This window comes from Equus przewalskii, chromosome 13 (assembly GCF_037783145.1).
Source record: "Equus przewalskii isolate Varuska chromosome 13, EquPr2, whole genome shotgun sequence".
NCBI lineage: Eukaryota > Metazoa > Chordata > Mammalia > Perissodactyla > Equidae > Equus > Equus przewalskii.
Window position 1 is genome coordinate 2,536,014 of NC_091843.1, and position 22,366 is coordinate 2,558,379.

General features: G+C 41.4%; 1 protein-coding gene across 23 annotated transcripts in view; it reads right to left on the reverse strand.

Moving 5' to 3' along the window:
• Window positions 1-22,366, reverse strand: part of LOC103540006 (zinc finger protein ZFP2) — a 103,990-nt gene that overhangs the window by 41,952 nt on the left and 39,672 nt on the right. For 6 of the 23 annotated variants that reach the window (XM_070570111.1, XM_008506517.2, XM_070570110.1 and 3 more), the window contains exons 1-2: window positions 7,996-8,121; window positions 4,808-4,895 (exon numbers count right to left, since the gene is read on the reverse strand). The gene's annotated coding sequence lies outside the window, so the exon portion shown is untranslated. Of the gene's footprint in view, window positions 1-4,807; window positions 4,932-6,220; window positions 6,758-7,995 lie in introns of those variants that run through there. The other 17 variants (XM_070570109.1, XM_070570107.1, XM_070570118.1 and 14 more) reach the window with 8 other exon arrangements.

Here is a 22,366-nt window from a genome sequence, read left to right on the forward strand (position 1 = left end):
GAATGCACATCCAAGTTATTTTTGAGGTTGAGATACGGAATTATATCTTCTAGTCTTTAAAAAAAATTTTATAACTATATGCCTAATGTTTATATTCAGAAAAAGAGGATAATGTTTAAAAATAAATAAAAGTCATACTTGGGCAGTTCATAGTCACAGCACTGGCCATAAAGATGAAAATATGAGGACAAATGAACAAGGAAAATGGCTCAAGTGCTGCGCTAACAGATCCCAAATCAGTCACTGACTGTCATCATTTGACAACTGTGTTTTCTTTCTCAGAATTTTAGCCACTCATTTCCCATTGTCTGCTGTCCAGCTCCAACCGATCAGTAATTCAGAGAAGCACCAGCTAAAGTGAAGAAGTGTGTGTAGCCAGTGGATCTCACGAATGTGGGCTAACGTCCACCGCTAGAGACTGGGTACATACACTGCGGTGCCCCACGCAACGGAAGGAAGAAGTCCTTATGTACTGATACAGAGACGCCTCAAAGATATACTGTAAGATGAAAAAAATAAAAATAAAACACAAGGTGCAAAATTCTGAGTAAATATTATCTGTTACCAATTGGATAAAAACTTGGGATAAATGTATATACTGGTGTGCTCTCACAGTCATCTCTGGAGAGCTGCATAAGAAACTATGTCATGGCTTTCCTGTGGGGAGAGATGCCTGGGTGGCTGGGAGACAAGGGTAGCAAGGGGACTTTATTTTTTAAGTGCATGCTTATTTATACTTTTTAAATTTTGAACGATGTGAATACATTAACCATTTGAATTTTAAGTAAGTAATCAGAATTTCAATCAAATCATCAGCAAACATCAAACAAACCCAAAGTGAGGAACAGTCTATAGAACAGTTAGCCTGTCCTCTTCAAAAGGGTCAAGGGCATCAAAGACAAAGACTGACGAACTGTTCCAGATTAAGGGAGACTAAAGACGTGTGGCAGCTAAATGCCAGGTGTGATCTGGATTAGATCCTGGACCAGATAAAAGACATTTGTGGGACAGCTGGCAAAATACGAGTAAGGTTTGTAGAGCAGCTAATAGTATTGTATCAACATAATTTTCTCTATTTTGATAACTGTATTTTGGTTATGTAAGATAAGGGCCTTGCTTTTAGGAACACATACTGAAGTACTTAGAGAGTTAATGGGGCACTTTCTATAACTTAAGTGGTTCAGAAAAAATTAAATGTGCATATATATGCATATATGTATATATAAACACACACATACATATATATATATATATGTGAGGAGAAAGAATGAAAGCAAGCATGGCAATCCAGGTGAAGCCTATATAGGAATTTTTGGTATTATTTTTTCAACAATTATTTTAAGTTTGAAATCATTTCATAATAAAAATATTTGTTTAAAAACCACAATGAAATATCATTTCCCACCCATGGGAATAGCTAAATTAAAAACACTCATATACTAAGTGTTATGGATTGAATTGTGTCCCCCAAAAAAGATCTGTTGAAGTCCAAACTTCCAGTACCTCAGAATGTGACCTTATTTGGAAATGGGGTCCCTGTAGATGTAATTAGTTGAGATGAGGTCATACTACAGTAAGAGGGACCCCTAATCCAATATGACGGGTGTCCTTATAGGAAGACAGCCATTTGAAGACACAGACACACAGGAAGATCACCATGTGACAATGAGGGCCAAGATGGCAGTTATGCAGCTATAAGCCAAGGGGTGCCAAAGACTGCTGGCAAGCTGCCAGACACTGGGAAGAGGTGAGGAAGGACTCCCCACTTCCAGGTTTCAGAGGGAGCACAGCCCTGAAAATACCTTAGTTTTAGACTTCTAGCCTCCAAAACTGTGAGACAGTAACTTTCTGTTGTTTGAAGTCACCCAGTTTGTGTACTTTGTTACAGAAGCCTAGCAAACTATACACCAAGCATGGAAGAGGAGATAGAGCCACTGGAATGCTCAAACACTCCTGGTGGGAATGTAAAACGGGACATAACTTTGGAAAGCCATTTTGCTGTTTCTTATGAAGTTGAACATACTATTGACCAGCAATTCCACCCCTAGATATTTACTGAAGGGAAATGAAAGCATATGTCCACACAGAAACTTAGATATGAATGTTTATAGCTTTATTCATAATAGCCAAAACCAGGAAACAACTGAAATGTCTATCACAAGTGAATGGATGAACAAAATGTGGAATATTCAATGGAATACTACTTGGCCATAAAAAGGAACAAACTTCTGCTATATACAGTATCATGGACAGATCTGAAAAACCTTAGGTTGAACAAAAGAAGCCAGGCACAAAAGAATATATACTGCATAATTTCATTTACATGAAGCTCTAGGAAGGGCAAGACTAATCCATAATGATAGAAATCAAACCAGTAGTTGCCTGGGATGGGGGTGTGGACTGGAAGGGGCTGAGGACACTTTTTAGGGTGATGGAAATGTTCTACAGCTTGATCGAGGTGGTGATTATGTTGGTGCATAAAGTTGTCAGAACTCAACGAATTATACACTTACAAGGGGTTATTTCACGTAAGTTATACCTGAAAAGAAAGCTAATTTAAAAACTTAGTTAATGGGACCGGCCCTGTGGCCGAGTGGTTAAATTTGTGCGCTCCACTTCCGTGGCCCAGGGTTTCGCCGGTTCGGATCCTGGGTGCAGACATGGCACCGCTCATCAAGCCATGTTGAGGTGGCGTCCCACATGCCACAACTAGAAGGACCCACAACTAGAATATACAACTAAGTACTGAGGGGGCTTTAGGAAGAAGAAGGAAAAATAAAAAAATAAAATCTTTAAAAAAACCCAAAACTTAGTTAACATTATTTTAACTAAATAAAATAAAATGACAACCAAACCACAACCTTCATGAACCGAAATCTTCTGAATGCTCCCCCTTTAAACCTTTCCCTCTTTCAGAAACTCCCTCGTCTATAAAAATTCTTACCACAAGAAAAAAAAAAATTGTAGCTATGTGTGGTGAGGGATGTTAACTAGACTTGTAGTGACCATTTTGCAATATACACAAATATTGAATCATTGTGTGTATACTTGAAACTAATATAATGTTCTATGTCAATTATATTTCAAGTTTAAAAAAATCGCATTGCTGGGCCGCACCCCCAGAGTTTCTGAGTCACAAGGTCTGGGGTGGGACTGAAGAATTTGCATTCCTGACAGCTCCCAGGTTCCCAGGGGCCGACACTTTGAGAACCGCTGCTCTAGAGAAACACTCACACAGGCATATAAGGAGACACTGGCAAAGCTGTTCCTGCAACACTGTTTATAGCAATGAAGAAAGAAAACATCCTAACTGTCCCTCTGTAGTGGAAGAGGTAAATAAAAACACGATTTGTTTTCATTATGGAATAATACATAGGAGTAAAATAAATGAGAGGAACAACACATATTAACATAGATTAAAAGAACTCCCTCTCTCTAATACCTATTTTTGTGAGTTATGTTGCCTTTTATAACTGAGCTTGATCATACTGAGGGGAGAAAGTAGTACAAATAGAAATCACAACAGTTACTACTTGTCTTTGTGAAGACTTCTTTAAACTGGTTCCTTGGATGAATAAGCAAGAGATGATTTGAAGAGACCCTAATATGTGATCTTATGAATAGAGAAAACACCACAAGTCCTTCAGTATTGCAGATAAGGTTAAGTAAGACTGACCTTAAAAACAAAAACAGAACCTTTCTCCCGGGCCAAGTCTCCCTGAGGTCGTTTCCTTTTCCAGAGAGGCAACATCTCCAGGTTCCAGTGAAAACTAGCAGGTTCCATTTTCAGGCAATCTCTCAGGGCAAAGACACCCCAGGCTCCTCACTCACTGTTTTCTCTCCATGATCTCCTCTAGCTAGATGTCCTCATGATGGACACTGCTTCTTTCTAGAAAAGCTTCTATCACGCCAACTCCCTTATGGAAGTTCCTCAGCCTCCTCTCCGCTGCCACACCTACCACCCTACCCAACACACAAACACCCCTTCCTGGCACTTGACCTCGAACTTTGTATCTGACTTCCTCTCACTACCTGTCACTGCTACATTCGTTCCACCTCTAAAACTCTAAAATACCTGGCTCTTGGCTGGAATAAGAATGCCTTCCACTTACCAAATACCTTCAACATTCCAGGGAGCTTGCTAGGCGCTATTTACATACTGGGCAGTAGGTATGATAAGTGAAATAAGCCGTGTGAGATTCTCACCGGTGTCAGTTATGAGGCAAGCCCTCAGTCAAGGATGTTATTTCTCTCATCACCACGAGGAAATAATCCTTCAGGGAAGTCAAGTCACTTGCCCAAGACAATGCAGCTATTAAATGCTAGAGGCAGGTTTAACTTTGGGACACTGACTCCATGACAGCAAATCCCCTCCGGTTATCCCTACCCAACCCTACTTCTGGTCACCACACTGATCTTCCCTCTCCAGGTCTTGGAACACTGACAATCTGGGGACCTAACCACACTTGTTCTTACTATCACATTCATGTGCAATCATTGTGACTGTGTCCTGTCCAGATGTGACCTCATTTAAGTTCCCTGAGAGTCTGTAAGCCCTATTAGCAACAGGAACATCTCTCACATGATTTTTGTTCCTTTTCTGACCCTTGCACACACCAAGAGCTCAGCAGGCCAGATATCCAGCTGAATGACAAAGTGACAGCTGAGAACAGAGCTGAGGGACACTGAGGGGGGCTTTGTGGAAAATATCCAACATTCTGAGATCTCAATAGCCCGGTCATCTGCAGTGAAGCCCACATATAGTATATGAGTAAGGGAGCGGTTTGAGAGAGAAGGAGGAGCTCACCTGAGCTCCTGAGGGCAGAGGTCCAGCAGCCACTGCCTTCTCCTTCCTTCTAGTGGGATCCTTCCTGGGGGATGGGCAGGAGGCAGAGCTGCAGGAAAGAAGGAACCCATGAGAAATGAGGCTCCTGCAACAATAAAAAATAAAATACCCATAAATAAACCATATAAAAAGTGTACAGCATCTACATAAAGAAAACTATAATTTCTATTTATTAAGCTTATTTAGATATGTTAAGAAAGATGAACAGAGACAGACACACATATTCCTGGATAGGACGTCACAATATTCTAAGTTGTCACTTCTTTGAAATCAGTTTATAAACTTCACACACTCCCACCCAAGTTATACTTAGCTAGTAATATTTTAAAGTTAATTATGGAAAAAATGATTTTTGAAGAAGTTAATTGTGTTGTATACCAACAGCCAGGAAATTTTTGAAAGGGTATAATGATGAGCGAGAACTTGTCCACTGGAGATTATAAAGCTACAATAATTAGAACGGAATGTTACTAAATAGACAGAATCACTCATTCACCAGATATACTGTTGACCACCTCCTGTGTACCAGGCGCCTTTCCTAGGGGAGGGGTGAATACAGCTGTAAACAAAACAGAGAAACTCTCTGCCCTCAAGGATGTTACAGTCTAACAAGCAAAAGGGTCAGTGGAAAAAATTCAAATCCTACCAACACAAATGGTTCAGAAAATAATTTATATATAAGAATTCAGGATATGAAAAAGCGACATTGCATATCAGTGAAGAAAAGATGAATAGTCAATAACCTGGAACAAGGGCTTACCATTTGCAAATAAAAATTTGCACATAAAATAAAACGAAAAGACTAGAAGGAAATACAGATGAACATTTTTGTGATCATGTGGAACAGGCCTCCCTAACAATTATGTCAGAGACCCAAACACGAAGGGACGGTCTTCCTGTCTGACGATATGAAAATGTAACATTTCTGAGTAGTAAGGAAACATATACTTGTGTATCAGCTACAAAACTTTAAAACAAAACACAAGTTGTATAAAAATATTCATGAGTGTTCAAAATGCAAATTTAAACCACCCTATCATTTGCACCTCTCGAAAGTTAGAGACCACCACCCACAGGTGGTGTGGGTGAATCAGGCACATTGACGTTGCAAGTGTTTGTAAACTACTCCTCTTGCCGGGAGAATAAGAGTTTCAAGCCTCAGAGACCTTGATCCAGAAATTCCACTTGAAGGACTTACGGAAAGAGACAATAAGGTAAAGTCACATGTAGCAAACGGCCTGCATTGTTTATAATATTGAAAAAAACCTTAGAAAGAACACAAAGTCCTAAAGCGACGATTAAACATGGCACAGCCATACTTTTCCTCACACTCACTAAAAATGATGACTTAGCTGTTTTTAAAAATTGGCATACCGGCCGGCCGGTGCGGGACTGGTTAAGTTTGTGCACTCCGCTGCCGGTTCGGATCCTGGGCGAGGATATGGCACCGCTCATCAAGCCATGCTGGGGGCGGCCTCCGGCATGCCACAACTGAGGACTCACAACTAAAAATACACAACTACGTTGGGGGGGGGGACAAAAAAAAACCTTAAAAAAAAATTGTCATAAGTAGGTGTTCCTGTGGTAGTTACACAGGTAAAAATGTTTATAAAAAAGCATGGACCTTAAGATTTGCGCACTTTAAACCCTACCGAACGTATTACACAGCTCACTTTAAAAAGTAAATGGAGACAAGAACTCCAGCATCCACATCTTTGTTCTACATTTACACACACATCCTCGCCGACGTGTGGACTTTGACAGGTTCAAACGACTCCTTCCTCCCCGCACCTCCGAATTTCCAGTCGCCTCTCTTCGAGGTCAGCCGGCCGCGCACAGGAGCCCTCCTTCTCCATCCCCCCCCCCCCCCCCCCCGCCCGGAGCCGTCCTCCTCCAGCGCCCGCGGGAGCCCTCCTCCTCCATCCCCCCCGGGAGCCGGTCCTCCTCCATCGCTCGCGGGAGCCGGTCCTCCTCCATCGCCCACGGGAGCCCTCCTCCTCCATCGCCCACGGGAGTCGGTCCTCCTCCATCGCCCGCGGGAGTCGGTCCTCCTCCATCGCCCGCGGGAGTCGGTCCTCCTCCATCGCCCACGGGAGTCGGTCCTCCTCCATCCGCCCACGGGAGCCCTCCTCCTCCATCGCCCGCGGGAGCCCTCCTCCTCCATCGCCCACGGGAGTCGGTCCTCCTCCATCGCCCACGGGAGCCCTCCTCCTCCATCGCCCACGGGAGTCGGTCCTCCTCCATCCGCCCACGGGAGCCCTCCTCCTCCATCGCCCGCGGGAGCCCGTCCTCCTCCATCGCCCACGGGAGTCGGTCCTCCTCCATCGCCCGCGGGAGCCCTCCTCCTCCATCGCCCACGGGAGTCGGTCCTCCTCCATCGCCCACGGGAGCCCTCCTCCTCCATCGCCCACGGGAGTCGGTCCTCCTCCATCGCCCGCGGGAGTCGGTCCTCCTCCATCGCCCACGGGAGCCCTCCTCCTCCATCGCCCACGGGAGTCGGTCCTCCTCCATCGCCCGCGGGAGCCGGTCCTTCTCCATCGCGCGCGACGCCGCCACCGCGCGGCTGCCCAGCGGGCCGGGTCGGGCTGCGCCGGCCCTGAACCCGCGAGCGCCGGCCGCCCAGGGGGCACGCGGACCCTACCGCTAAGTCACCGGGCGGACCCTGGTTTTTGTTTTAAGAGAAAAAAACTGCTTGAAAGAAAAGCAAAGGGTTCCTCGGAGCAGAAGTTTGCCGGGCCGGCCCACTCCCACGGGGAGGGGTCGAGGGAGCCGCAGGCGCACAGGGCCGGCGCCGCGCCGCGAGACCCCGCGCCCGGTCCGCACGCCCGAGACTTTCCAGGCGGGTCCGGGGAGAGCCCGCGGGGAGGAGCTGGGCCCGAGGACTCCCGGACCGCCCGCCAGGTCCCCGCCCCGCCGGCCCCGGCAGGCGGCAGAGGGACGGCGTCGGGGCGACCCTCAGCTCTCGCTGTTGTCCCCGGCCCAGCTCCTGCGGAAGAGGCGCCCCTGGGCTCGGCGGCCCGAGGCTGCTCGGCGCGGAGAGGACGCGGTCCCCAGCCCACCCGCCGCCGGCTCCGCCCCTCAGGGCCTCGCCCGGCGCTCGCCCAGCGTCCGCCAAGCCCCGCGCGTCCCGCCTCGGGGCCGACACTCACCCTCTCCAGGCAGGAGCGGGAGCCGCCAGCGGACCGACGCGGCCCCGCCCGGCGCCTCCACGCAGGGCGCTGGACTACATTTCCCACAAGGCTGCGGGGGCGAGGCGTGGGGTCGGAGTGCGCAGGCGCGAGTCCGGAGGCGCAGGCTCCCGGGACAGCAGCTCGGCGTCCCTGGGCTAGCGGCTTGCCGAGCGAGAAGCGGACTGCGCGGCTACCTTCTTCCGGCGACCCTTACCCAGCCCTTCGTGAGTCTGTCGATGCCCACCGGGAGAGGAGAGAAGGGGCAGACAGCCTTGGCGAAGCCTCGCCGTGCTCCTCTGAAATAAAGGAAGGCCGGAGGAGTCCCTTGCGAAGTTGTCAGAAGGAGCAGAGGAGGTAGCGACACACCGGATACATGGTGAGCGCTCCATGACGGGCCTGTGCCCGCTCCTCCAGCCCAGTGGCACGTGCTGCTCTAAGTGCTTCAGAATTATCACTGTGTGGGATGCCGACAAAATCTCCGGTTAAACATGTGGCCAGAGTTCGGTTGGTTTCAGCTGGATCTGCCACTGTGGGACTTGGAGAACACATGACATTTAGGGCAGATCAGTATGGTAGCTTAGACTGTAATATTTGGTTTTCTAAAAATAACTGCTAGTTTCCTCTGCCTCTTTCTATTGCTGTGACAAAGACTCACTCCTTGACCAAACTTTAGACAGGTTCCTCTTTTCTACTAGGCTAAGTACTTGGGCCCTGTCCTTGGCCTGTGGAGCCCAGTTTTAGCAAGAATCCTAAGTCAGTTTAGGTAGGATCCACCACGCTTGGTATCTGATCAAACCCCTCATCCCCTACTCTCCATGCAGAAGAGCTTGGCCTGACTTTAGCAAGAATCTCCCTAACCCTGAAGTCTTGGTAATTTTCCATCCACTGACCGACCCCCTTACTCTGCTTGTTGGCTGTAAATCCCCAGCTGTCTTTGCTGTGTTGGGAGTTGAGTTCAGTTTTACTGCAGCCTCTCTTCCCTAGTGCAATAATACTGAATAAAATCTGTCTTTACTACCTTTAACTAGTGTCCAGCTCTGTCTCTCTTTGACAGCTGTCTGAACTATTTCAAAATATTGAAAAATATGAAAATCTTCACAATTTATTTAATCAAGCTAAGGTAACCTAAACAACACCAAACAAACTAAGTAACAATCTATCACTACACTAAGACAAATACCTTGAACTAAACAGTTTCTCCAGGACTACAAGGGCATTCTAAAATTAGAAACTACATGAACATGTTCATCATAGTTGTTCTGGCAGAGAAATGGTCCTTGATAAAACTCACAACATAGACCATGCAATTTCCAAACAAGCAGAGAGTTTGGGATGGGGATAGGAAGAAGGACAAACAAAAACCCCAATGACCCAGAAACAGAAAAGTATAAACAAATAAAAAGTTCAGAAAAAGATGTTAGCGATAAATTCAAGTCTGTCAATAATCACTAGAAATGCACATGGATTGAACTTTCCAATTAAAAGAAAAATACTATCAGATTTTTAAAAATCTAGCTATCTGCTGAAACATAAGGATACACAAACCTTAAAAGTAGAAAGTTGGGAAGAGATATAGCTGGCAGATATTAACCATAGAAAGTTAATGTAGCTACATTTAGATGAAACAAAATATATATTAAGTCAAAAAATATTGCCAGAGGTAGAGAAGGCAATCACATACCAACAAAAGGGTTAATTCACCAAAAGAAGAAAATATTCATAAACTTTTAATAATTTAGCTTCACATTATTTAAAAATGTAGCTTCAAAATACATAAAGCAAAAATTGACAGAACTATGAAGAGATTTGACATCCACCACCACAGAGAGTTATTAATACCCTATCTTTCTTAGTAATGGCTAGAAAAGCCACCCCCTCCAAAAGCACTCAAGATACGGAATATTTGAAGAGCAAAATTAACATTTGATTTAATGAACAGACATATAGAATACTGCATTCTAAAATTAATGAAAACACATTTTTCACTAATTAATGAAATCACATATTTATATTTAAAAAATGACCTCATGCTAGGCTGTAAAGTAGTCTCAACACTTCCTGAGGAATTGTACCGGATGGACCACATTATTTGACAGCAACGCAACTCGACATTTTTAAAAAGACTAGAGTACTTTTTAAAAAATTTATCTAAATTTATAGAAAGGGAATATTTAGAGGTTGGGCCGGTCACACTGACAGATTCTCTCCTTGACCAAACTCTAATGAGGCCCCTCTGAGCTCTTTTTCACCTACGCATGGATCCCCATGTTCATTTCTGCATCATCTAATTTTAACAAAAATCCTGCTAAGCCAGTTTAGCCAGAATCCTCCATCCTCCACATCTGATTGCTCTCCATATCTGACCAGGTTCCTCACCCTTCACCACCCCCGGGTGACATCTGGTCATCTGGCCCGCTTTCAGCAAGAATCCTGTTAGGTCAGTTTAGCCAGAATCCCCTCTCACCCCTGATGTTGCCTCTTAATAACTTTCCATCCTCTGACCCCCAACTTGCTCCTTGGGTATAAATTCGCACTTGCCCGTGCTATACTCAGAGCTGAGCCCAATCTCTCTTCCCCACTGCAAGACCCCGCCGTAAGTCCCTATACCTATCACGATGGCCCCCCTTGAATAAATTCTGCCTTTCCGTTCTTTAACAAGTGTGATGAACAATTTTTTCTTTAACAGTTAGGATAATCTTTTCTTTAACAACATCACATTTTGTTCCCTTCCAATACCCAGTAAAATCAAATTTAAGAGATTATTTGAAAACTTGTTAACTCACAAAATTATTTCTGCACAAAATTGGGGTTCTTTGCCCAATGCACATAAACAAGCCAATTAATTATAGCACCAGCCTTTGGTGGGAGAAATCAGCTTTTTATTCCGCAAGATCGATCTGTAGGGAGAACAGAGGACATGTGCCCTCAGATCTGTCTCCCCGATTCAGGATTTGGGACAAAATTTAAGAGGTTAGGGAGAACAGGCTGGCACGTGGAAATGCTGGCGGGACAGGTTTTGACTGGTGGGCTTCAGGCCTTTATGGTAAAGTTTTAAACATTTATGACAGAGTTCTAAACATTTATGATGGGGCTCTAAACATTTTTGATGAGGTGGGGAAGGAATTTTAACACCGGATCTTCCTGAATGAGGGACCCCTCATTTCTGAATAAGAGTCGGACTTTCAAGTTCCGGTCACATCCTGGTCCTTGGGTTCCGTGGGGAGGAGGATCTTTGGTTCCACGGTCGTTTCAGGTCACGATTTCTTTTGCACATGCCCTGGCTAGGTGACTGTAGTTTTTCTGGAAGACAATCCTTAATTACTATCTTGACGAGAGATGGGTTCTGTTCAAACTGGCTCTAAATGGGCCCATGATTACAAAATCAGGAAAATACAGGTAAAGGACACAACAGCAACATTTTGTACCTGGAAAGTAGATGGATGTTATTTTCTTGGCAAACCTGAAAAATGCCAAATTCCCAGAGAGCTGTGGGAAAAGCTGAGTGTGAATCCAACTTTATATCTCAGAAACCTCAAAAAGTACAGGATTTGCAATACTAGATACTTCTGGAATTGGGACTGAAGGTAGGGGGTGGAGCTAGAATAAAAAGGGTAAAGAAGACATAGTGGAAACTCTTTGAGACAGATCCTTAGATCTCCTTTCCCAATCAACATTATGGGCAATTTCCCCTCTTTCACCTTGGTAGAAATCTAGATAGTTCTGGAGAGGGGAATGGGAAGAGGGAAGTAAGACAGAGGCCAGCCACATGGCAGGAGGTTGAAGCTTTAAAGAATCTTGGCCAGTTGGGAATTCTCAGGAATTTAGAGATGTCTTGGGAAATATCTGAGAAAGCTGACATGTGGATTATAGAGCCCTATTTTCCTGGACTTAATTTTATTTTTAATAATTTTTTTATTGAAGTATAATGTACTTACTGAAAAATCTTAAGTGTTGTGAAAGATTGTGAAATGGACCAAAAAGATTATTAAGCATCTGTAATGGAAAACTATGAGATGTCTAGAGCATACCCTTCCAGGTTGTCTGATTCTCTAGGGTTTGAATCTTTCATTCTCTGAGCTATTTTAAAACTTGGTGAGTTTAAAATACCAGTAGACAATTGATAATGCAAATTATTCTCATCTATAGACAAGCAAATAAATTGTTTGGTGGAGGGACAACTGATTTCTCTCCAGCAACCTCCCACAAAAAAACAGTTCTGCATCTATTCGTAAATTCATTTCATGTATTTTGAACCAGTAGTAATGTTACAGGCACTTACTACGGGCCCTGATATCAATTCCCCTACCTTGAACCCAGCACATATGGGGTTAAAACCAGAACCATCCATCCCCATTCCCTGCTTCTTCAGTTACTCTCATATGTAACTATCTGTCTCTTTAACCTTGACTCTCTGAGCTTTACAACCAAATAGGAGTTACAAGCTGTTAAAGCCCACATGGCCTCAAGCTGGGTTCCCACTAAAGTTGTGGCTAATCACAGGTCTTTGAAGTTCTTTTATAGAGAAACTAATGACTAGAGAATATCAAGAAACTGAAGCTTCCCAGAGCTTGCTGGCACCAGAGTCCACCATCTGCCACAGAGACAGCCAAGGACACCCATCTGTGAATTCTCTTATCTCACTCAGCAGATAGCCTCACAAGGCCAAATGCAGACTGGTGGGAAATCACCGGCAATCAAGGCTACAGGCCCCCCTCTGCTACCTAAAACCCCAAATAAAAACCCCTACCTGGTTTCTCAACAGGGAACTAGCAGTTCTTAAGGCACTAGCCATTGCTTTGCTCCCTCTGCCTGGCAAAGAAAATAAAGCGTTTCCTTTCCATTCAAGACTGTTCTTGTTATTTGGATTGGTACTGAGTTCACAGATGAGACTTTTGGTAACAGTAACTTTTTACTTGTTCCCTCACCAATTAAGTAATTCAATAAAATCTATTCATTTTATATCTATACGACAGTAATGATTTTACCTTTAAAAAAAAAAACTATCCTTGAATAATTTACTGCTTAATGGGTCATCACAGATGAACACAACTCTGTAACCACCATCCAGTGAAACAGAATGCTATTAGCACTCCAGAAGCCCCCCTCATGCCCCGCCCAACAAATACCCCGTCCCTTCTTCCCAAAGGAAACCATTATCTTGACTTCTAACACTAGATTATTTTTACATTTTTAAAACTTTAAATAACTAGAGTACTATAGTATGTATTCTCTTCTGTCTGGCTTTCATTCAGCATTATAGCTTGATATTCACTCATACTGTTGGGAGTAGCAGCACATTACTCTATGTGAATACATCATAATTTATTTATCCATTCTATTATTGAACATTTGAGTTGTTCCAGTTTTTGGATATTAAGGAGAATGCTGCTATGAATATTCTTGTACTTGTCTTTTGGTGGAGAAAGAGAGAGATATATATGCTTATATATGTATTTGTTGTTAGTGCCAATGAGTAGTTTGTGACTCCTAGTGACCCTGTGTACAGCAGAGCAGAACCCTGCCTGGTCTTTTTGTGCCAACCTCTCATCTTCCAGTGCTGTATCAAACACTCCTCTGTTGCTATTCCTAGGGTTTTCATGCCATTATTTTTGGAAGTGAGTGGCCAGGTCCTTCTTCCTAGTCTGTCTTAGTCTGGAAGCTCCACTGAAACCTGTCCACCATGGGTGACCCTGCTGGTGAAATCCTAGTGGCAGAGCTTTCAGCATCACAGCAACATGCAGTATGACAATCGACAGATGGGTGGTGTAGTTCCCTGCCAGGATAACAAAACTGGACCTCTGCAGTGAGAGCGCCACTTAACTACTAGACCACCAGGGCTGGTTTTATATATATATATATATATTCATGAAAAGTAAAACCCGACCCCACCTTATTTTATTCACAAACGTAATAGCATCTGGATTATTGATCTAAATGTGAGTGGTAAAACAATACAGATTCTGGATCAGCACGGTCCAATAGAATATATCCATTCTGTAATGATGGACATATTGTATACCTGTACTGTCCAGTACAGTAGTCACTAGCCATACGTGGCTGTTGAGCACTTTAAATGTTGCTAGTGCAACTGAAAAACTGAACTTTTAACTTCATGTCATTTTAATTAATTTAAATAGCCACATGCAGCTAGTGCCTCCTCTATTGGACATTGCAGTTCTAGAAGTAGGGCTATCAAAAATAGGAGTATCTTTGGAATAGGGAAAGGTGTTTTTTTCCTTTTAAAGGTTACAGAAAGCACTAATCATAAATTTTAAAGAACTTGATAAATTAGACTATAAATTAAACCACAATGCATTAAAATGAGGATTTTTTTTAAAAAGTGAGGATTTTCTGTTTATCAAAATATCATTAAGAGAGTTCAAAGGCAAGACACAGAGTGGGAAAAGATATTTGCAACACACTTAACTGGCAAAGGACATATCCAGAATATAGGAAGAACTAAAAATAAGAAAAAAGGCAGAAAATCTAGTTCAAAATGGACAAGTAACTTGAATAGAAAGATATCCAAATGGCCAATAAACTTTGTTAATTATCAGGGAAATGCAAATTTAAACCACAACGCAATACTACTACGTCCCCATCAGAAGGGGAAACATTACGACCGACAGTATCAAGTGTTGGTGAGGAGATGGAGTAGTTGATGGTTGGTAAATCTGTATTGTACAACTGCTTTGAAAGACTGTTCAGCTGTAACTACTTAAATTGAACATTTACATCCCTATGAGCCAAGAGTTCCACTAAGAGGTACATAAGACTCTGATTTTAAACAGTATGAGTCTGTCACCAAGAGCATGCTCATCTTTGGATGCCTTCAGAAAATCAGCGTGTGAATCTGAAAGAGAACTGGACCAAAATTTGGAGACCCAGTTGGATGCGCCCCTAAATGGCTTTCAGCGTACAGCCAGCATCCCTTCACCAACAGTCCTCAAAAAGGGAACCTAATTTGTAGTCGAGGGTGGGGAGACACTTAAGGTAACTTTTTTGTGTCTGATGTAGATATAGTCAGGCTCCTGAATCCTCATTGAGACTCTTAAGATCCATAGTAAGTTTGGAGCAAATGAAATCTGTATCACTAACCAAGGCTGTCATCCCTAACTCCTATATATTCTTTGTCCATTATTAAAACTTTCCAACAAAGAAAACTCTAGATCTAGGATGCCTCTTTGGTAAATTATTTCAAAAAATTTTAAAAGAACACCAATCTTACACAAAGTTTTCCAGGGAATAGTTAAAAAAAGGAACATTTAACAACATGATTTGAAAAGGCAGCATACCTCTGACTAAACAAATGAACATTATAGACCAATCACCCTCCAAAGCATGCACTTAAAAATCTACAACAAAATATTAGCAACAAATCCAGCAGGGTATTGAAATGATCATATAGCATAACCAAGTGGAGTGTATTCCAGAAATACAAGGTGGTTTATCAGGTAAAAATCAAATCAATGTAATTCACCACATGAACATGAAAGGAAGGAGAAAAGACATATAATCATCTCTGTATATTCAGTAAAATCATCTAGTAAAATTCAACATTGATTCAGGAGAAATTTTCTAAAAAATCTCTTTTAGCAAACTAGGAAGACAAGAGGACCTCTTTAATTTGATTAGACATACCTATAAAAGATCATAGCAAATATCATACCTAATGTGAATTACTGAAAACTTTTCCCCTGAGATCGGGAATGAGACAAAGATGCCTACTAACGCTACAACATCATATTACACAGAAAAGCATCTTCGTGACCTTGTGACTGGCAAAGCTTTCTTAAACAGGACATCAAACATTCTCCCCATAAAGGAACGCACTGATAAAGCAAACTTCATTACAAAACTTTACCTTGAGGGCGCGGGCCCCAAGGCCAAGTGGTTAAGCTCACACACTCTGCTTCAGCAGCCCAGGGTTTCCCTGCTTTGGATCCTGGGCGCGGACATGGCAGCGCACGTCAGGCCATGCTGAGGTGGTGTCCCACACAGCACAACCAGAGGCACTCACAACCAGAATACACAACTATGTACTCCGGGGGCTTTGGTCGGGGGGAGAGGGAGGGGGTGGGAGAGGGGGAAGGAGGAGGAGGAGGACAAGAAGAAGAAAGGAAAATTGGCAACAGATGTTAGCTCAGGTGCCAATCTTTCAGGAAAAAAAAATGAGAAGCTGACAGATATTTTTAAAAAAAAACTTTACTAGGGGCTGGCCCCGTGGCCGAGTGGTTAAGTTCGCGCGCTCCGCTGCAGGCGGCCCAGTGTTTCGTCGGTTCGAATCCTGGGCGCGGACATGGCACTGCTCATCAGACCACGCTGAGGCAGCGTCCCACATGCCACAACTAGAAGAACCCACAACGAAGAATATACAACTATGTACCGGGGGGCTTTGGGGAGAAAAAGGAAATAATAAAATCTTTAAAAAAAAAAAAAAAAAAAAAAAAAAAAAAAACTTTACTAAAAGTTTATTAAAAGACACCATTTTAAGAGAATGAAAGGCAAGCAGTTGAGTAGGGGAAGATAATTGCAATTCTTAAATATCTACAAAGACTCGAATTCATGAAATATACAGGACTCCTGAAAATCACTAACAGACAACATAATAGAAAAATTGGGATGAAACATGAATACACAAAAAGGATATCAAAATGGAAAAAAAGAGTAGGATATCCAAATGGCCAATAAACATAGGAAAAGGTGCTCAACTTCATCAGGAAATTATAAAATAAAACCATAATGAGATACCAACTCACAGCCACCGGATTCATTAAAGTAAAAGGCAACACCACGTGTTTGCAATGATGAGGGAAAAGTGCGGAACATAGACTACTAATAGAATTGTAAATTGGTTCAATCACATTATAAAATTGATTGGCAGTATTAAATATTAAAGCTGAAATTTGTATATCCTACTACTCAGCAATTTCACTTCTAGTTCCAACAGGTATGGATACATATATTTTCCAAAACATACACAGAAAAGTGTTCATAAATCTAAACTTTTTATTTTCTAGGAGGATAGTAAACATCAACTAATATTGGGCTTTGAGAAATACTAATGCATGTGGTGCATTTCTATACTAATCACTAGAATAAGGATAATAGAATAAGTAACTTCTGCCTGGAAGAGAGAAAAAAGATAGAATGATTAAAGTTATCAATCCAAAAGGATTCAAGGATAGAGAAAGGGGAGGGGATAGAGAATAGATGGAACAAATAGGAAGCACAAAATAAGATGATCTATTTAAATATAAACATATAATTACTTAATTCAGTGTAAATGGACTAAATCATCCAGTTAAGCATCTTCTTAGAGTGGAAATAGGAAACATTATTTAGTTGTAGGCTTTTTATAAGCAAAACATCTAAAACCTAAGAAACACTGAAAGGTTGAAGTTGAAGAGAGATTTCACAGAAACACTGACAACAAATCAAATCTTAAAACCTTCCAACAAAGAAAACTCTAGCTCTAGAATGCCTCTTTGGTAAATTATTTTAAAAAATTTTAAAAGAAACAACACCAATCTTACACAAAGTTTTCCAGGGAATAGTTAGAAAATAGTACCTAAATGAGTAGATCAGGGATACAGACTTTGGAACCAGCTCCCTGTGCCGGGTTCCCCGAAGCTGGCAGGAAGTGGGCAGGAACATTAGGGATACGCCCTGTGGCTGCAGAGGCTGCTCTGGCTGAGCCACTCTGGCCCCGACTTTGGCGCCACTGAACGCTGAAGATTCCTGCCATTTTCTCTTGCATTTGCCACCAGCTCTCCTAGCAGCAGCTCTTCTCTACATAGCAGGGACTCGTGCCTGAATTGGAGCACAGTCTCTCCAGGTGACGGCTTTGGTGCTCATCAGTAGCAATTATTTATGATTATAAAAATAAAACCTTTAAACAACAATATCAAGAAAAAAATTTCCATAAAGGGAGCATTTCCTGTCCTCTGCGCTCTAGAATAGGCCCTCAGGATGCAGAGAAAAGAGACACAGCCCAGGATTTCAGTGTTAATGCAGCTGAAATTTCAACAATAAAGAAGGAAGTAAAATGGAGCTATTTCCTCACTGTGTTTATGGCAGGCCACTGGCTGATACGTCTTTCAGTTAATTTCATAAGCGTTTATATAGTCCATAAAATATCTTCTGTATTTGTTACAAATATTTACTCACTTGTCCTCATAGCAACTTAAAAGAAAGGGATTATTACTAATGTCATTTTCCAAAATAGAAAACTAAGGCACAGCATGTTTCCCTAATTGGAACAGGACCTCATGGTTGTAATTTTCAGAGCTAGGAATAGAACTTGGCATTTTGGCTCTAGAGTTTACGAGCTTAACCACTGTATTATGCCACCTCATTCTAATTTTAATGGGAATGTGCAGGTTGTTGATTTTTCGTCTCAGTCATTTTTATATTTTCCATTTATCTTCTGAGGGTCATGCTTTCCTTCACCTTTGTGACTGTAGGGAATCTGTATATAATAGTTATTTGCAAGTCTTTGTCTACTAACTCTTTCATAAATATCACTTATCGGTGGGTTTTTATTGATTGATTTCTTTCCTTGTTATGAATTGAGTTTCTCAGCTTTGTTGCGTGCCCTGTAATTTTGGACTGGGGCTAGATATTGAGAATTTTCTGTTGTTGGTTGGTAAATTTTTTTGTGTTTGTATTAGTTAGGGTTCTTCAGAGAAACAGAAAAATAGGATATATGTAGCTATATATAAGAGGAGATTTGTTATGGGAACTGGCTCATACAGTTATGAAGGCTGAGAAATCCTGACTTGCCATCTGCAAGCTGGAGACCCAGGAAAGCTGGTGGTAGAATTCAGTCCAAGGCTGAAGGCCCAAGAACCAGGAGTCCAGATATCCAAGGGCAGGAGAAGATGGATGTCCCAGCTCAGAGAGAGAATTCACCCTTCCTCCACCTTTTTGTTCTGTTTGGGCCCTCAGTGGATTAGATGATGCCCGCCCACATTGGTGAGGGCACATCTTTACTCTGTCCACCATACAAATGCTAACTTCTTCCAGAAGCACCTTCTCAGAAACACCCAGAAATAATGCTTTATCAGCTATCTTGGCATCCATTAGCCCAGTCAAATTGACATAAAATTAACCATCAAAGTATTCCTTTAATTATTTTTGGACTTTGTTTTGTAATGCAGTTAGTTAGAAAAGTTTGGTCTTTTTGAGGGTTCTTTTAGATACTATGACTCATCAGGTAGGAGGTTTTCCACTCTAGCTGCTGGGGACACAAATTCTTCCTGGCTCCAAGTGACCCCAAGATTGTTCAGCCTGCTTCTTTCTGGTGGCTCTTACCCAGTCTGGGTAGTTTGCTCACGTGCATACACTGATCAGTGCGTGAGCAAGGAGTCAAGCAAACACCCACAAGAACTTTCTTGTCTCTGTGCAGCTCTCTCCTCTTTGATACTTGAACCCTAGATTTCTAGCTGTCTTTCCCTCTTCAAATTCTCAACCCTATTTCCTTAACTCAGGGGTAACTCCACCCTCTGCCTGGACCCCCTTCTCACTGTGTCCTGGAAGCTCTCTGCAGGCTCTGAGCTGTGGCCGCTGTGGGGACCCCTCACTTGGTTCCTGCCTCCAGACACTGTCCTGTGCTCCTATTGTCCAGTATCTGAAAATGTTTGGTTCATGTATTTCATCTGGCTTTTTACTTGTTAGATGCTATAGGCAAGTCTGGTTCTTATTATTCTATCATAGGCATAAGGGTTGTAATCCAGATTACATACCCGGCTCCAGGTATATAATCTGAAAAAGAGAGAGAAGAAAGAATGAAGGAAAATAAAAATAGACTCATAGAAATGTGAGTCACCATTAAGCACACCAATATATGCATAATAGGAGTACCAGCAAGATAGGAGAGAAGAGAGGAGAAAAATATTTTGAGGAAATGATGACTGAAAATATCCCAAATTTACTGAAAAATAATGACCTACATATTCAGAAAACTCAACAAACTCCAAGTAGAATAAACACAAAGAGATCAATAATTAGACACATCACATTAAAAATGTTAAAAGCCAAAAACAAGGAGATAATCTTGAAAACGGCAAGAGAAAAACAACTGGTCACTTATAAAGGAAACCTAATAAGAGCAAGAGCTGACTTCTTATCAGAAACAATGGGAGCTAGAAAGCAGTGGGATGACATATTCAAAGAGCTCAAAGGAAAAAACCTGTCAACCAAGAATCATATATTCAGTAAAGCTATCTTTCAAACATGAAGATGAAACAAAGACATCACCAGATAAACAAAAACAAAGAGTTTGTTGCTAATACACCCACCTTGCGAGAAACATTAAAGGAAGTTCTTCAGGTGGTAATTTGAATCCACATGAAAAAACAAAGAGCACTGGAAAAGGTAATTATGTAATTATAAAAGATAGTATCTATGCATATTTCTTATCCTTCTCTTAACTGATTTGAAAAGTAATTCTATAAAACAATATGCATATAATTTGTTGTTAGGCCTAACATTTAGAAATGTTCTATATTTGTCAATAACAGCACAAAGAAGGTGGGTGGAGGAAGCAAAGCTGTATTGGGCTAATAATTCCAGATGTTAAATGGAATCCACAGGGACCAATGAAGAGAACCAGAAATGATCAATAATGTGGTTTATCTAAAAAAGCTACAAATATTTACTTGTTCTCCTTTCTTTTCAAAGCTTCTTTAAAAGTTAAAACATTACATAAGATAATTATAGCAATGTACTGTTGGTTTTATAACATTTATAGATGTAATATGTATAACAATAACAGCACAAAAGGGGTAAAAGAGAATAGAGTTATATAGGAGCAGTGTTTCTATTTCTCACTGGGATTAAGTTAGAATAAATCTGAAGCTGATTTTGATAAGTTAGGATGTATAAGGTAAGTCCTAGAGGAAGCACTAAGGAAATAAGTTTAAAAATCATAGTGAAAAAATTATAGAAATTAAAATGCTATTTTAGAAAATATCTAATAAATGTAAGAGAAAGCAGTAAAAGATGAATAGAAGAACAAAAAATAGGTGAGACAGAGAAAACAAAAAGTAATGTGTAGTTGTAAATAAAACTATATCAATAAACATATTAAGTGTGAATGGATTACATAACACAGTCAAAAGGCAGAGGTTGTCAAATTACATAGAAAATGAGATCCAACTCTATGCTGTCTACAGGAGATATGTGTTAGAGTCAAAGATAGAAACAGATGGAAAGTAAAAGGATGAAAAAACATATTGCATGCAAAGAGCAATCAGAGTAAAGCTGGAGTGGCTATACAAATACCAAAAAAAGTAAACTTTGAAAAAAAAATGTTACTAGAGATGAAGGACATTTTATAGTGATAAAAGAGCCACTGCATCAAGAAGATAAAATAATTCAAGGTAGGTGAAGCAGCCTGCATTTCTCCCAGCAACGTGTGAGTGTTCTGGTTGTACTATATCCCTGTCTGCAGTTGATATTGTCAGTCTTAAATTTCAGGCATTCTGGTGTGGTGGTATCTCACTGTGGTTTTAATTTGCATTTCCCAAATAACTAATTTTGAATAGCTCTCCACGTACTTAATTGACATTTGTGTATCTTTTTTGATGAAGGGTTCAAATATTTCTTGGGGGGGGGTTGTTTGTCTCCTTATTTAACTCTGAATGTTCTTTATATATTGTGCATTAAAGCCCTTAATCAGAGAAAAAAAGAAGACATAACTAAAAACATAAATGCACCTAATAACAGAGCGGCAAATATGTGAAACAAAAATGGACAGAAATGAAGGGAGAACTAGATAGTTAAACAATAATAGTTGGAGACTTTACTATCCTGCTTTCAATAATGGATAGAACTAGGCAGAATATCAACAGGAAATGGAAATTTGAAGAACACTATAAACCAAGCAGACCTAATAGACATCTATAAAACAATTCCTCCAACAGCAGCAGAACACTAAGCTCAAGGCCACATGGAAAATTCTCCAGGACAGACTACACGTTTGCAATTTAAAAAACACCTCAGTAAATTAGAAGGCTCGAAATAATACAATGCGTGTTCTTCCATACAATAGAATGAAACTATAAATCAGTATCTCAGAAATATGGAAAACTCACAAATATGTGGATATTAAACTACATGCTTCTAAAAAATCAATGGGTCAAAGAACAAATCAAAAGAGATACTGGAAAATACTCTTGAGATGAATGAAAATGAAGAAATAATAAACCAAATCTTATGGGATACAGCTAAAGCAGTCTTTAGAGAGAAATTTATAGCTGTAAATGCCTATACTAAAAAAGAAGAAAGACCTCAAATAATAACCTAACCTTCTACCTTAAGACACTGGAAAAAGATCAAACTAAAA